Consider the following 12,738-nt stretch of genomic DNA (forward strand, 5'->3'; position numbering starts at 1 on the left):
TGAAAAGCCATGTGATACAATGTATGTACTGTACATGCTATGCATTACATCAGTAAAGAGTGTCTATAAACTGATGTACAGACACAGGCGTGTAGACTATAGCAGCATTCCCATATGACCATTATGCTACAATATATTCAGTGAATCTAGGTTGCAGTGAATGAATGTATGCTGTAGTCCCCTGCTGGGGGCCTGGAGCACCACAACCAAGATACAGCTAAACCAGTACTGTGGCCACTATTTTTTCAAGGTCAGTTAGGCCCCATCTCACAATGTGATATATCCTAGCAATATGCTATTACTTTGTGTGACTGGAATAACCATTTGACACAAAAAAAAAACCACATTAAATATTGAATTGTATTTATGCACCCCTCCTTGTATGCTGATATGGTAATTTAATAGAAATAATCATTAGAGGCTTGTTGATGCGCCCTTGTTGAGCACCCACGCACATGACTCACCAGCCCTGCCATCCTTTCAGTTACCAACTCTCCACCTGTAGGAAATGTATGTCTTATGATAACTTATAAAGTTGTAACATTTATTGTGACTATATCCCTTGATAGAACCTCAACCAACTAAAAAAAACATGTTGAGCCAGTCCAATCCTTGCCCAGTGTTACAAAAAATGTTACGTATCTATTCACACATTTTCTCTATGTTTTACATAAGTAACATTGCCTCAAGACACAGCTACACTACACTTAGTGGATTAAGAACTATTTATGGACCCAGGATTTTTTTTATAGGATTTTTATTAATCCCTAAATAATCCACTTTCAACAACATCATCCTGACTTCAACTTGACCCCTTTGTCTTTATGAATTATGTCTTGAGGTTTTCTCAATTTCCTTTTCACCGCACATTGACATTTTACAGATTTAATCCTTGGCAATCCCATTAAGAAAAGCATGTATAAAATAACATTGTATGCTCTGTAAGAAAAATCTCTCTAAAGATGTGAAGTGCTTACAGTCAGATCCTGGTTGGGGAATGTTGACTGGTAGTCACTCTCTTTCCTTATACTAAGTTACAATGCTACAATATGTCCATAAAGAATTATGTTCCACCATACTGACCTAAAGACACTAAAAGCCTGTAGTACTGAAAAGGGAAATATACAAGTTTATAATACATACAAAAGTAACAACCAGTATACGAAAAAAAAATTAAAATTAACACAAACACAAGCATTGTGTAAACGTTTTAGTCAGGTATAAAAAAAATGCTGCAATGTAAAAATGCTTTCAAAAATATTGTTATAAGTGTTTATCTTTATTAAAGGGGTATTCCAGGCCAAAACTTTTTTTTATATATCAACTGTCTCCGTAAAGTTAAACAGATTTGTAAATTACTTCTATTAAAAAATCTTAATCCTTCCATTAGTTATTAGCTTCTGAAGTTGAGTTGCTGTTTTCTGTCTAACTGCTTTCTGATGACTCACGTCCCGGGAGCTGTGCAGTTCCAATGGGGATATTTTACCATCATGCACAGCTCCCGGGACATGACATCATCATTGAGCAGTTAGACAGAAAACTTCAGAAGCTAATAACTATTGGAAGGATTAAAATTTTTTAATAGAAGTAATTTACAAATCTGTTTAACTTTCCGGAGCCAGTTGATATATAAAAAAAAGTTTTTGCCTGGAATACCCCTTTAATTTACAAACTGTAAAGCAAGTGAAGAGAAGAGAAACCACCCTTTGCCTACAAAACAGCATCAGTTATTCTACATACACTAGAGAACTGATGCTGTGCACAAGTTTTAGGCAGGAAAAATGCTGCAAATTAAGAATATTTTAATAAATAGTTGTTGTTGTTTTTTTTTTTTTATTAGTTAACAAAGTGCAAAGTGCATAATAAAACTGGATGTCGAAAGTGCCCTACATTAACAGGCAGAGGAGGAAGAGGAGGAGGATGAGAATGATGAGGAGGATGAAGAGGAAAAAGAAGAGGAGGAAGAAGAGCAGGAAGAGGAGGAGGAGTTATTACATGGAATTTCTATTCATGGGTAATAATTCCTAAAATAATTATACAATCATAGATATACACCACATAATCATAGTAATTACTCATACTTAAAGGGGTACTCCGATGGGGGGGGGGGAATCAAATCATCTGGTGCCAAAGAGTTAAACATATTTGTAAATTACTTTTATTTAAAAATCTTAATCCTTCTAGTACTTATCAGCTGCTGTATGCTCCAGAGGAAGTTGTATAGTTCTTTTCAGTCCAACCAAAGTGCTCTCTGGTGACACTTCTGTCCATGTCAGGAACTGTCTAGAGAATGAGCAAATCCCCATAGCAAACCTATCCTGCTCTGGACAGTTCCTGACATGGACAGAGGTGTCAGCAGGAAGCACTTTGATCAGACAGAAAAGAGCTACACAACTCCCTCTGTAGTATACAGCAGCTTATAAGTACTGAAAGGATTAAGATTTATTAATAGAAGTAATTTACAAATCTGTATAACTTTTTGCCACCAGTTGATTTGAAAAAGAAAAAAAATAGTTTTTCACCGGAGTACCTTTTTACCACTGCACTCACAGAGATACTTTTGAATGTCAATGTATATTAATTGACTTTAGCCTTTTTACTAATATTATTATGATTTTTAAACATGGTAATGTATCTTATTAGTCTATAAATCATGTAGAAAAATGGAGCACTCACCAATATCTTGCAGAATCTGTTCAGTCTTTATTAATAAAAGATCTTCTGGGGTACAGGAGCTAGATGGGAGAGCGGTGTGCTGGCGTGGGGGGAGGACTGGTCCACGGACCGTATTGTGCGTAATGCGCTTCGTCAGGCCCCTAGCGTACTTCCGTGTGCAACGTGGTTATATCACCCAAGACCCGTCACCATGGTGAATGTAAACAAAATACAAAAACAGGGAAAGGTAGGTAAAAACAAACTTCGTTACATAACATGCAGTTGTTAATATTAATGACAATTATCGGGTTTTATGTTTTACATAATTTAAAGTACTACTTTTACCCGATCGTTGAGCCCCATCGGCCCAGTGGCATTCAACTTAGATATCCACCTAGCTTCTTTGACCAGCAATTGCCGATGGCGGTCTCCTCCCCTTGTAAAAAAAATTAACCCGTTCTATGGCTGCAAATTTCAATGCTTTAGGGTTATGCTGATGCTTTTCTCTGACATGTGAGATCATTTTCGTTGCACCTGTGCCACTCGTTATTGATTTCAAATGTTCCCTAATGCGGTGATATAGGGGATGGATAGTTTTCCCTATAAAGAAAAAAACGCAATCACAAAACAGGGCATATACTACGAATTTAGATCTGCATGTCAGGAAATCATTAATCATAATTTTTTCTCCTCCTAAAACTATTTCTTTTGATCTAGAATTTTGAGGACATAGAGGACAATTCCCACAGGGGAAATTGCCCTTTGGTTTCGAAATGGATAACCAATTCTTTTTTTGTTCATTTTTATTATTCTTTTTTGACCTCAGAAAATCATGTATAGTTTTATTTCTTTTATATGTCACAATGGGTTTTTGTTTAGTGTGTTCCTCTAAATCGGTATCTTGTTGTAGCACGTACCAATTCTGGTATATCGCTTTCCTAACAGCATTATTCATTGGTGTGTTTTTAAATGCAAAGATGAAGCGATTGTTTGCTTCATCTGTTTGCAGTTTTCTTTTTTCCGGTTTCAGTAATTCTGAACGAGGAACTAATTCTACCCTCTCTCTTGCTTTCTTCAGAATTTCTTTTGGGTATCCTCGTCTTTCGAATCTGTGACACAAATCATCTACTTGTTGCTGGTAAATTGTAGGGTCATTGTTGATGCGTTTTAATCTGATCATTTGGCTATATGGTATGCTATTCCTGGTCTGAACAGGGTGTGAAGATTCATAATGTAGGAATGCGTTTCTTGAGATGGTTTTCTATAGCCTGTTGTGATTATCCTTCCTTCATTAATATTGATGTTCACATCTAAAAATTCAAGTGTGCCATGACCAAAATGAGAGGTAAATGCCATGTTGACAGTGTTAACCTGATTAAGATATTGCACAAATTGGTTGAATTGGTGTTCAGTGCCACTCCATATAACGAACACATCATCGACAAATCTCCAGATTGTCTTAATGTGCTCGATATATGGATTATGTGCGGTGAATATGTAGTTTCTCTATCTTATTAGTCTTACTACTTTATTCAGAGTGAGAAATAACAGTAAACTAAAGGTTGACCATTTCTCTCCTAGCTTCGGGTTGCTTTTAGATTAATATTTAATAACCCTGTTATTTTGGTGGGAGGGAGCGGTCTCATTAATGTGCAGCCCAACACCACTAATAAAAATTTAATCAGGATACAAATTTCATGGTCAACCTATGCAACATAGAAAAAAAGCTCTGCAGACATGTAGTAAACATTGAATCTGACAGTGCACAATGGGTGACCCTTACACTGGCTTCATTTATTACAAATCGAAGAATTTCTATCAGGGAATAATAACCTGTGTACACTTCATTTAAAAGAGGATACTTTGATATAAGAAAGCAATTGAAAAAGTGTGTCCATCTTAAAGAGAAATAAGGCGATTTACATTCAGCAGTAGCAGTAAAAATAAACAGTGTTGAAGCAGAAAAGTATGAAGAGCAGTACATACTTTTGTTTTGCTTTTCTGTTATTGCTGCAAAGGATTATAGATCCTTTTCTAGGATAATACCTGGTAGGAATGAACAAATCGAATCTGACAAATCTGAATTTGTTACGAATTTCAGGAAAAATTAGCTTTGCAACAAATCCAACTATCGCCACGATTCGATCGCATGAATCGCTTCATTAAACTCCATTTAGTGCGGTCCAGGCTCCAGGGCATCTAAGATGGTGGTTCCACATGTAAGGACATGGGGCAGGTAACGCTGGGAAGGAGGGAAGACGGGTATGTGGGAGGACCCTGAATCACATGCAGGCTATCAGCAGCCAGACACCCCTGTGATGTCACAGCCCTATACAATTGGCAGCCATTTTGCATCCAGTCACTTCAGCGTTCCATTGCAGAAAGAGAGGGACAGAGAGCAGTGTGTTGCACAGAAAAGCATTTTCACAGCAGTGATTCACCTCAAGCCCAAATCCAACATAGAAGCACTGATAGGGAAAGGAGAGAGATTGAGAGAGAAAGTGCAATTTTGGGTGTAGTACACAGCTACTGTGTTCTGCAGCACTGGTGTGTTTAACAACTGAAAAGCTAATAGTAGCCAGCCAGTTACGGTGAGCCCAGCACTAAAAGCCATAATCACCTGCTATCAGTGCCTAATACAGGTTGCGTAGAGGAGCGTATTGTCCACTATTACGTGTAACCTGTGCGTACATAGGTGGTTTACCATTTTGTTCCTATTAAAGTCTTAAGGGCCTTGTTACAGTCAAAAGCCATCCAAAAGTACACATCTGCTGCTGTTCTAGACAAACACTGTTCAAAAAGGAGTAGTGGAGCGTATTCTACTCCCCTCATAATTGCATACCACGTATGAACATTTACGTGGTGTACCATTTTGTTCCTGTTATAGTTCTAAGGACCTAGTTACTGTGAAAGGTCAGCAAAAAGTACACACTTACTGGTGTTGTAGACAAATACTATTTTAAGCGTAGTGGAGTGTATTGTACTCCCCTTATACGTGCATACCACTTACGTACATCTACGTGGTGTACCATTTTGTCCCTGTTAAAGTCTTTAGGGCATATTTACTGGGAAAGCCAGCCAAGAGTACATACCTGCTGGTGTTGTAGACAAATACTGTTTTAAGAGTAGTGGAGTGTATTGTACTCCCCACATAAGTGCATACCATTTACGTACATCTAAGTGTTGTACCATTTTGTTCCTATCTAAGTCTTAAGGGCCTAGTTACTGTGAAAGGCCAGCCAAAAGAACACACCTGCTGATGTAGTAGACAAATACTGTTTTAAGCGTAGTGGAGCATATTGTCCTCCCCTCATATACGCACTAAGTTAATCATGCAGAGAAATGCCAGGACATTCACAGGGGAGTGGCAGAGGCCTAAATTCATCAGGCGCAGGCAGAGGTCGCAGCAATTTAGGGACGAGTGGCAGCTGGAGTCGAAGCGAGAGGCCTGAGCTATCGGTATCAGCTAGCGGTCATGTCTCGAACAGCAACCCATCTGTCTTCATCAATTGGTTAGCATGGTCATCCACTTCAACACAAGAGACATCTGACACCCCTAGTCAATAGTCGGTGGGTTTCTCAGACACAACCCTCAGTTGGCATGGCCCGGGACCTGTCCCTGTCCTCCCATTGCCTTTGTCTGACGCTTTTCCCTCCCCTACAGAAGAATCATATGTTGTGGCTTCAGCTCCACTATTTAGAGGACACTCAGCAGCTACTCCTGAAGCAGAAACTGTTGAGGAACCTGAGGAGGACATCAGTGATGTGCAGACAAAACTCGATGATGATGAAGCCGATCATACTTGGGAACCGGGTGCTGAAGTTGCTTCATCATCATCAGGAGAAGAGGGTTGCAGGTTGCCTGTGAGGCAGCAGCTGAGCCAGGAAGGTGATAGCATGGTTGGCAGTCAGCGTGGTGGCAGAAGTGGGAAATCTGCCCGGGGTAGACCACCTGTATCATGGCAGCCAACCTTCCCGGGAGGTAGTTGAACAGTGGTTCCTGGAGTCGGCGGCAGTAGAAGTCAATCATTGCGGACTGTTGGGGTGAAAATCAGCTACTCGGCAGTGTGGCAGTTTTTTATCAAGCATTCGGAGGATGTTAACCTGGCCACATGCAAGATGTGTCGGCAGAAGGGGAAGCGTGGCCAGGGTCCCAATGTTGGCAAAACGGCCCTGCGTCAACATATGCAGCATCACCATAAAGCGGGCTGGAAGAACCGTGGCTCCGATGTGGTTGCCCAGCCCCTCTTCTGTCACTCCAGAGGCTCTTGCTCCTCCTGCTACGAGTAAGTCATTCCGCCAGCAATCCATCGGCGAAGTCATGTCCAAGAGACAACAATATGCGCCCACACTTCCAACGGTGCAGAAGTTGAAGGTGCTCCTGTCCAACTTGCTGGTGCTGCAGTCCCTCCCTTTTCATGTGGTGGACTTTGCACCTTTTAGAGAACTGATGGCTTGGGTGGAGCCAAGGTGGAGAGTCCCAAGCTGTGATTTCTTTGCGAAAAAGGTAGTACCAGCCCTGCTAAATTTTGTGGAACAGAAGGTGGGCCAGTCCTTGAGCCTGTCGGTGTGTACCAAAGTGCATGGCAGCGCCGACTTGTGGAGCTGTAACTACTGGGTAAATGTGGCTTCTGCACAGTCACAACAGCAACTTGGACAGGTCACACCACCTGAGCCTCCATGCTTTCAGGCCATTGGTCCTATGACAGTGTGCGACTCCGCCTCCTCATCCACCACGGTGTCCTCCACTGCACGGACAAGTCTCAGTGCCCCTTCAGCATACCATGTGTGCAGGGCACGGCAGTGTCACAAAGTTCTTCATATGGTTCGCCTTGGCGAATGGAGTCACAAAGGGGAGGAACTGCTAAAAGTAATTCATCAAGAAATGGAATCATGGCTTACTCCGCGAAAACTGGAAATGGGAACCATGGTGACCAACAGTGGGAAGAACCTCTTGTCTGCACTGCGACAAGGAAGCCTGAGCCATGCGCCCTGCATGGCACATGTGTTCAATCGGCATGTCAAGCAGTTCCTGAAGTGTTCCCCCCTAGAGATGAGCAAATCGAAGTTGACGAACCCGAATTCGTTACGAATTTCATGAATATTTCATTTGCAACGAATACGAATATCGCCGCGATTCTATCGCGCAAATCACTTCATTAAACTCCATTTTACAGCGTTCCAGGCTATTGGGGACCTAAGATGGCGGATCCACATGTGAGTACATGGGGCAGGGGATTATGGGAGGTCGGGAAACAGCGGTGGGAATGAAGGTAGGCGGGCTGACCCTGAATCACATGTGAGATGCAGCCTATCAGTGTTCACTGACCCTGTGATGTCACAGCCCCTATATAATCGGCGGCCATCTTGCCTCTCTTCATTTAATCTATGCACTCAGATGGAGAGGACGGGACTGCGTGTGTGTGAAGAGCTCATACCACAGTGCTAGTCACATCAGCATTAGGGAAAGGCAGGAGTGCAGAGTGCTGTGCTGTTACACTGAGAAGGATCATTGATTGCTAAACCTCCTATTCACGTTATTGAGCATTGCAGCAGAGAGGGGCAGATAGCTGTCAGCTGCCACATACAGATCTCCAAGCTGCCTGAACTTTCTGAAGCATCTTATCTCCTCATTGTTCAGCCCAATTGAGTTTATTTTTGTTTGCTCCACAAAACTTCTGCGGCTCAGAATTGTGTGACATAGTGCAATTTAGGGTTTAATCCCTGGATATATTTTTTTGTGGTGCTGCACTGTTGGGTCCTGCTGCTGTTCAGAAATATTGCTGTTCAGTGGACTGTAGTGCATTTGCACCATTTTGTGCCTGTTAATCTGTCAAAGGGCTGGCTACATACTGTGCAAGTCTAAACAATACTATTCAACAGCTGTTTTTTTTTCTTTTGCATATAGTTACGCATATATAACTGCCCTCATCAGTGCATACCGCATAGGTACATGCAAGTATTGTACCATTTAGTACCTGTTAAGCTGTCAAGGTGCTCCATACCGTCAAAGTCCAAACAATAGTATCCACCGGCTGGTGTTTTTTCTGCTAATAGTTAGGCATATTACTGCCCTCTTCAGTATATACCGCATAGGTACATCCAAGTATTGTACCATTTAGTAGCTGTCAAGGTGCTCCAAACCGTCAAAGTCCAAACAATAGTATCCACCGGCTGGTGTTTTACAAAAATACAGAGTTTTTTCTGCTAATAGGCCCTCATTAGTGCATACTGCATATGTACATCCAAGTATTGTACCATTTAGTACCTGTTAAGCTGTCAAGGTGCTCCATACCGTCAAAGTCCAAACAATAGTATCCACCGGCTGTTGTTTTACAAAAATATAGAGTTTTTTCTGCTAATAGTTAGGCATATTACTGCCCTCATCAGTGCATATCGCATAGGTACATCCAAGTATTGTACCATCTAGTACCTGTTAATCTGTTAAGGGCCTACATACTGTTCAAGGACAGCCGTAAGTAGTCACCTGCTGCTGTTCTAGACAAATACTGTTTAAAGAGTAGTGTAGCATATTGTATTTAGGGTTTAATCCCTGGATATTTTTTTTTGTGGTGCTGCACTGTTGGGTCCTGCTGCTGTTCAGAAATATTGCTGTTCAGTTGACTGTAGTGCATTTGTACCATTTCATTTTGTGCCTGTTAATCTGTCAAGGGGCTGGCTACATACTGTGCAAGTCTAAACAATACTATTCACCGGCTATTTTTTATTTTTTTTTTGCATATAGTTACGCATATATAACTGCCCTCATCAGTGCATACTGCATAGGTACATGCAAGTATTGTACCATTTAGTACCTGTTAAGCTGTCAAGGTGCTCCATACCGTCAAAGTCCAAACAATAGTATCCACCGGCTGGTGTTTTACCAAAGTACAGTGTTTTTTCTGCTAATAGTTAGGCATATTACTGCCCTCATCAGTGCATACCGCATAGGTACATCCAAGTATTGTACCATTTAGTAGCTGTCAAGGTGCTCCAAACCGTCAAAGTCCAAACAATAGTATCCACCGGCTGGTGTTTTACAAAAATACATAGTTTTTTCTGCTAATAGGCCCTCATCAGTGCATACTGCATATGTACATCCAAGTATTGTACCATTTAGTACTTGTTAAGCTGTCAAGGTGCTCCATACCGTCAAAGTCCAAACAATAGTATCCACCGGCTGTTGTTTTACAAAAATATAGAGTTTTTTCTGCTAATAGTTAGGCATATTACTGCCCTCATCAGTGCATATCGCATAGGTACATCCAAGTATTGTACCATCTAGTACCTGTTAATCTGTTAAGGGCCTACATACTGTTCAAAGACGGCCGTAAGTAGTCACCTGCTGCTGTTCTAGACAAATACTGTTTAAAGAATAGTGTAGCATATTGTAATACCCTCATAAACGCACTAAGTATGTCAGGCAGAGAAGTGCCAGGATGTGCACAGAGAAGTGGCAGAGGCCTAAATACTTCAGGCAGAGTTGGCAGCAGACTTGTGGCTAGTGGCAGCAGGAGTCGCAGCGAGACGCCTGAGCTCCCGTTAACAGCCAGCGGTCGTGTCTCCACCAGCAACCCATCTGCCGTCGTCGATTGGTTAACACGCTCATCCACATCATCACAAGTGACATCTGACACCCCCAGTCAACAGTCGGTGGGTTCCTCAGACACAACCCTCAGTTGGCATGGCCCGGGAGCAGTCTGTGTCCTCCCATTGCCTTTGTCCTATGCTGTTCCCTCTCCTAAAGAAGTATCTCAGCTCCACTGTTTACTGAGGACGATCCAATAGAGGACAGTCAGCAGCTGCTGGACAGCCAAGAAGGGGAGGAGATATGCGCCGCTTGCTCCGCTAGGCAGCCAAGTAGTGATGCGGAGAGTGACGTGGGAGGCGGTGTTGCAAGTGTTCAGGGTCCATAAGCAGACACTGTTGGGCAACCTGAGGAGGACATCAGTGACGTGCACACAACTGTTGATGATGATGACGCCGATCGCAATTGGGAGTCGGGTGCAGAAGGGGCTTCATCATCATCAGGAGAAGAGAGTTGCAGGTTGCCATTGAGGCAGCAAGGCTGTAGCACGGTTGGCAGTCAGCGTGGTGGCAGTAGTGGAAATTCAGGAGCCAAAGTGCCCGGAGGAGACCACCTGCTTAGCGGTAGCCTACCTTTCAAGGAGGTAGTGGAACAGGGGTTCATGGAGACAGCACCAGTAGCAGTCAATTAGTGTGGACTGCGGGTGGGAAAATCCGCTACTCGGCGGTGTGGAAATTTTTCATAAGGCATCCGGAGGAGGTTCACGTAGCAACATGCAAGATCTGTCGGCAGAAGGTGAAGCGTGGTCAGGGTCCCAATGTCGGCACCACGGCCCTGCGTCAACACATGCTTCACCACCATAAAGCGGCCTGGGAGAACCGTAGCTCCGATGTAGTGGTCCAGCCTGCTGCATCACCCAGTGGCCATCTGCTCCCTCCTGCATCCAGCCAAGGCTCCACCACCTCAGCCGAAGGGAGCTGTGTGTCAAACCCTCCTTCTGTCAATCCTGCTTCTCCCGCTTTTAGTCAGCCATTCCGCCAACAATCCATCGGCGAAGCCATGTCCAAGAGACAACAGTATGCGCCCACTCATCCAACGGCGCAGAAGTTGAATGTGCTCCTGTCCAAGTTGCTGGTGTTGCAGTCCCTCCCTTTTCAAGTGGTGGAATCTGCACTTTCAGAGAATTGATGGCTTGTGCAGAGCCGACATTTCTTAGCAATTTCACCAATGCCAGATGCCTCAGAGTAGATTGACCAAGCTGCTACACCAACATTTCCCAATTATGGTTGGTTATGAAACCCTCTTTGGTACTGCGATTGCCTGATCCTGGCTCATCCTGTGTCTTTCAGGAACTACTTGCTCCACTGATGCTTCTGGCCTTGGGCCTTTAATTTTTGGATGTTTAGCAGTAGCTAAATACATGCTTAGTGCAAATTTCAACATTGACTTTTAAATGTAAGGGGTCAGTTATGAAACCCTCTTTCAGGAAATAATTGCCTCCCTGATGCCTCAGTTTAGCAGTAGCTAATACATGCTTAATGCTAATTTCAACAATGATCTTTAAATTCTTGGCGCTCTGCTAGGGCCTTCTCCTACCCCGCCAGGGCCGATCCGAGGACCTCACTAAACCATCCAATCGGTAGTAGAGACATGCGGTGTGTACAAAGGGCAGGGACTTAATGAACCCGAGCTTATGACCGGCGCTTAGTTGTGATTCTTCTTTCCTGGCAAATAATTGCAATCCCTGATCCCTATCACGAAGGGGGTTCAGAGGGTTACCCGCACATGTCGGTGAAAGATAGACACACGTTGGTCCGTTCAGTGTAGCGCGCGTGCAGCCCCGGACATCTGAGGGCATAACACACCTGTTATTGCTCGATCTCGCGAGTGATCGTGCAATGTAAGGGGATATTAAAGCGTCTTGGGTACTGCTGATGCCTACTCCTGACTGCTCCTGTGTCTTTCAGGAAGTACTTGACTTCCTGATGCTTCTGGGCTTGGGCCTTTAATTTTAAGATTTTTTTAAATATATACATACATGCTTAATTAAAATTTCAACATTTATGGTGCAATGTATGGGGTTATTAAACACTCTTGGGTAGTGTTTTTTTCAAATTTTCTGATAATTATCACAGTAATAAACTTGAATTTTCCACGATAATAACCATTGCACCATTGAACGATTGTTGCGTGTGATTTTTTAAGTAAAATTTTCAAAAAAACTAAATACGCAGAGGGATAAACTCTGCTTCTTTATTTCATAAAAAATTCTTTTATAGAAGAATGTCTTTTGGTGGTCCACCGTCCTGCATTATAGAGTCTTCTGGACTCGTGGATATGCGCTTGTTCTTAAACAAAGGTACAAAAACCAAAAATGGCCGGTCAGGGCTATGGAGACGTTGCACCTACATATTACGGCCACATGAGCCCTGTGGGTGCTTGTGAGATTAGGTCATTTGTACCCACATGGCGTGGTCCGGGACACAAATTTTGATTTAAATTTCAAATAAAAAAAATCACACATTCCAATGGTCTCCTCATGCTGCAGCCAACTC

This window comes from Hyla sarda, chromosome 4 (genome assembly GCF_029499605.1).
Source record: "Hyla sarda isolate aHylSar1 chromosome 4, aHylSar1.hap1, whole genome shotgun sequence".
In the NCBI taxonomy this organism is placed as follows: Eukaryota; Metazoa; Chordata; class Amphibia; order Anura; family Hylidae; genus Hyla; species Hyla sarda.